Consider the following 5,000-nt stretch of genomic DNA (forward strand, 5'->3'; position numbering starts at 1 on the left):
GAGGCAAACATTTTCCTCGATATTCCGCCATTTTAGCTGGAGGACAGCACTCTTGTTTCTCCTGTTGTCAGTCACGATCCTCTCCCAACTTCCATTGTGATGGCAGCGTGGCCTGATTTCTAGATTACTGCTCCCTGCGAGGATATTAATAAGAAATGTAAATGAGAGTCTGGGAGTTAATGAAACACGATTACTAGTGTATTAAAGCGAGTGTGGGCGTGAGCCGTGATGAGTTAATAACCAGCTCCATGCTCCAGGCTTCTAAACAATGGATGCTGTTGTGATAGCATGGAAATCAAAGTCAGGGAGAAGGAGCGCGGAGACGACTCCAGTGTGCCAATTCAGTGTGCCTATTGAACAAAAATAGTCATGCGGCGGGCCCAGTGTAGTGACAAAAGCAGAAGGCTGGCACAGCGAGGGGTCTCTGCTCTGCAGTGCCTAGAGTGGAGGTGGGGGGAGGTGGGGGGAGGTGCTCTGCGGTGCCTAGAGTGGAGGTGGAGGGAGGTGGGGGGAGGTGGGGGGAGGTGCTCTGCGGTGCCTAGAGTGGAGGTGGAGGGAGGTGGGGGGAGGTGCCTAGAGTGGAGGTGGAGGGAGGTGGGGGGAGGTGCTCTGTGGTGCCTAGAGTGGAGGTGGGGGGAGGTGGGGGGAGGTGCTCTGTAACTCAACATCTAGCAGGGGGCTTGCAGTGCCAAGGTCGTGGTGTCCATTCTCAGGAAGCAGACGTGCAAGTAAAGTGTGTACATCCCCAGTCATTGTAAGTCTAATGGAATAACTGTATCTGAATAAACATGATCAAATGAATAAACTGAAGTGTCCCTGCACTTCATATGCACTTAAGTAGTAGCTGGCAGCTGTGACGTGTGTGTTCTTTAATGTGGAGGTCGAACGAGGGAACAAAGGCTCGATGTAGAGCATGTAGCTGCCCAACACTATAACTGTCACACTGAGTCTAGACAAGCAGAAAGCATTGTGGATAGACACACACTAACGCACACGCACACACACACAGACACACACACACAGACACACACAGACACACACACACACACACACACACACACACACACACACACACACACACACACACACACACACACACACACACACACACACACACACACACACACACACACACACACACACCCACACACACACAATAGACAGTGCCAGGCACATCGCTGGCGTTCGTCACTGCTGATTGTGCCGCTGCATGATTGTGATCCACAGGGGCTAAACAGAAGTGCCTCAAAGCCATTGTGCAAACAGACTGTCGCCCCCTTAATGACACGAGCAGAGGTGCCATGCAAAACCAATACAGTAGCATTGAAGAAGGGGACTAACTGTCCTCAACTCTGCACAGGATGCAGTTTAAATGCTACCCAGAGAGGCACTTTCTTGTCAAGAATTGTTCAGGTTATTCCTCTAAGAATTTTATGGACGCGAAGCTAATTGCTTTGACAGAGTGCAGGAACATTCAGGAGCCCTCTCCCTTAATTGCTGGGATGTCAAAAAGAAAAGTAGGCCGACCGAGAAAGCCGCATGAGCCACCATTACAGTCCCGAGACAGGAAAATCACTCGGAGCGGGCAGGTGGAGGAATAAAAATTGCCTCACACAATGCTTTTCTTTCATTAGGTGCCAGGTATGAAATAGTATGGATCACAGACTCCATTCTTTATTAGAGGCAGAGGTTGGACTCTGACCCTGAATCACATGTGATGTTGACTACTGCATGTGCTTTCCTGTCTCTGCCACACTATTTAACCGAGACATTCACACACATACACACACACACACACACACACACACACACACACACACACACACACACACACAGACATACACACACACCTGCTGTGCCACACTTTTTAACCGAGACATATACACACACATACACTCACAGACATACACACACAGACATACACACACATACACACACACACACACAGACATACACACACACCTGCTGTGCAGACACCATGCTGAGACATTCACCAGCCTCCTGGAAATCGCCCTCACTGAACCGTCTTTTCAACCCCAATTGATGTGTTCATCTACTGTATGCCCGGTACTACTCACAAGGGGTAGAAATTAATCTTGTCCTTTTTGTTGCAAAAAGAATCCTGAAGCTGTCACTTTAATACCACTTAACATGCTCATCTGTGCACTTTGAGTGCAAACACAAGAATACCCTCGACAAAAGAATGCTCTGTTATGCTACAAAATGGCTGATCACTGCACACAGTGTCTAGCTTAGAAGTTTCCAACAAGTTTTGACTTAAGCTACACTCAGAATTGCCTGCAGTCTGACTTTTTTTGGAGAGAAAGGGGCAGGGTTTGGTCAGCTTTGAAGTTGAAAGCTTTGAAATTGTCTTTGTATTTTTCGCTCAGTCAAGCAGTGAAGTCTCTCCTGCTGCTGACAAGCCTCCTCTGTTCTGGATTAAGTTACAGCAAGGTTAACACAAGATCACATATCCCGCATTAAACAACCGCATCCCACTAAATGTCTGTTGCATTGACCTGCGTCCTGGCAGGACGGGCCGTGGAGAATGTGAAGTGACAGGTGGAGGAGGACAGCTTCAGCCGTCTACCCCAGCACCCCTCCTCTTGTCCTCTCCTCCTCTTCTCCTCTCGTCCTCTTCTCTCCTCTCCTCTCCTCTCCTCTCCTCTCCTCTCCTCTCCTCTCCTCTCCTCTCCTCTCCTCTCATCTCATCTCCTCTCCTCTCCTCTCCTCTTCTCTCCTCTCTGTCTCTCCTCACTCCTCTCCTCTCCTCTCCACTCCTCTCTCCTCCTCTCCTCTCCTCTCTTCTCCTCTCCTCCTCTTCTCTCCTCTCCTCTCCTCTCTTCCTCCCTTCCTCATCCTCTCCTCTCCTCTCCTCTCCTCATCCTCTCCTCTCCTCTCCTCTCCTCTCCTCTCCTCTCCTCTCCTCTCCTCATCCTCTCCTCTCCTCTCCTCTCCTCTCCTCTCCTCTCCTCTCCTCTCCTCTCCTCTCCTCTCCTCATCCTCTCCTCTCCTCTCCTCACCTCCCCTCTCCTCTCTTCCTCCCTTCCTCATCCTCTCCTCCCCTCTCCTCTCCTCTCCTCATCCTCTCCTCATCCTCTCCTCTCCTCTCCTCTTCTCTCCTCTCCTCTCCTCTCCTCTCCTCTCCTCTCCTCTCCTCCTCTCCTCTCCTCTCCTCTCCTCTCCTCCATCCTTAAGCAAGCTGTGTGATCAGGGGATAAGAGTGGAATCACCGGGCCATGCCTGGAGGTCTCTGCTGTAATAGATGCCATTCTCAGGAGGGTCATTTGGAAGAGCAGGCCAAACTGAAAGCACAAGTGTAGGGCAGGGCGGCTTTGAATCCATCATAAAGAAAAGGTGGGATGGATCACAGCCTGCCATATACATTATTTATGACAGCTATTACAGCTTAGGGAGAGAAGAGAAGGTCTTTGGTGCATACGTGTGTATACATGCATCCTTGTATTAGTGTTCCTAGGTGTGTGTGTATGTGTGTGTGTGTGTGTGTGTGTGTGTGTGTGTGTGTGTGTGTGTGTGTGTGTGTGTGGTGTGTGTGTGTGTGTGTGTGTGTGTGTGTGTGTGTGTGTCTGTGTGTGCGTGTGTGCATGTGTGTGTGTGTGTGTGTGTGTGTGTGTGTGTGTGTGTGTGTCTGTGTGTGTGTGTGTGTGTGTGTGTGTGTGTGTGTGTGTGGTGTGTGTGTGTGTGTGTGTGTGTGTGTGTGTGTGTGTGTGTGTGTGTGTGTGTGTGTGTGTGTGTGTGTGCAGAAACAGGCCTGGCTTCCTAGCTGTGTTCTAAAACTTAATTAATATGCCTCCCTGAGAGTTTTCCTTAATTATTGTGCTGAAAATAGTTTGCACAGAGCACCACAGTGAGTCACTAAGCCACATCAGTTGATGTGATGATGTCAGCATCATAATGTGAGACGACGCCACTGTACGACGACTGACATATATACTCATGGTAAGAACGCTACAGAGGTTGCCAGGAAACTAACAAAATCAGTGTTTCCCCTACAATGATATTAGGGTGGCGGCCCGCCCCCCCAACGGCCCCGCCCGCCCCCCCTGGAAGGTCAAGTAAAAAAAAAAAAAAAAAAACAGGCACACACTGAAGGATTGCCCCAATGTCTCAGTAAATGGGCAAACAATCGATAATGTGGATATATTCAAGTACTTGGGCGTTACCCTTGACCCAACTCAGCTTTAAATAACATGTTAAATAACTGGGAAACACACTGAGATTTAACCTAGCTAACTTCAGATACATAAGGAATTCACCCACAGTTGAGGCTTCTAGTATGTATCTAAAGGCTCTGGTTATACCACATATTTTATATTGTGTTACAATCTGGTCTCAGTCAAATAAAACACTTCTAAAACCACTTGAATCCTTATACAAAATTGCCCTCAAACTCCATGATAAAAAGCCACGTCGCTACCATCACTGTCAGATACTAAAGAAATATGAAATTTTAAACTTTGAGAATCTGATCAACGCAAAACAGTATTGGGGAAGTCATCATTTTATATTATTAGCTATTACTCGGCCAACAGACATCATTTCATGAAGAAGTCCCCACACCTTCTCACATCTTGTCAAGCGTTGGCTATTGTCAGAACAGGAGTTAACACACTACGAATTGTTTTGTAATTTGACTTGTTATTATTATGTTTTTATGTACCATTCCATCAACCTGCCCAGGAACTACAGGTGGAAAATAGCAATCTGCTAGAACCTGGCATAATGCATTTTCTCTTGTTTTACAGGATGAATGTTTTATTGTGCACTGTCCCTGTCTTGAAAAATAAATTACAATTACAATTATCTACTAAAATATAAAGTGTTTTGCTGTAATTCTCCTTGTAAGTCCTACGTGAAGTGGCAAACAATGGTGTCATTAATGAGTCTGTGTGTGTGTGTGTGTGTGTGTGTGTGTGTGTCTGTGTGTGTGTGTGTGTGTGTGTGTGTGTGTGTGTGTGTGTGTGTGTGTGTGTGTGTGT

General features: G+C 47.5%; 1 protein-coding gene across 1 annotated transcript in view; it reads left to right on the top strand.

The window, feature by feature from the left end:
* LOC308369658 (protein kinase C-binding protein NELL1-like) overlaps positions 1 to 5,000 on the top strand; it is a gene marked incomplete at both ends in the record, with an annotated part of 172,183 nt that overhangs the window by 149,652 nt on the left and 17,531 nt on the right. The window lies entirely within an intron of this gene.

The sequence above is a fragment of the Sprattus sprattus genome (genome assembly GCF_963457725.1).
Source record: "Sprattus sprattus genome assembly, chromosome: 8".
In the NCBI taxonomy this organism is placed as follows: domain Eukaryota; kingdom Metazoa; phylum Chordata; class Actinopteri; order Clupeiformes; family Clupeidae; genus Sprattus; species Sprattus sprattus.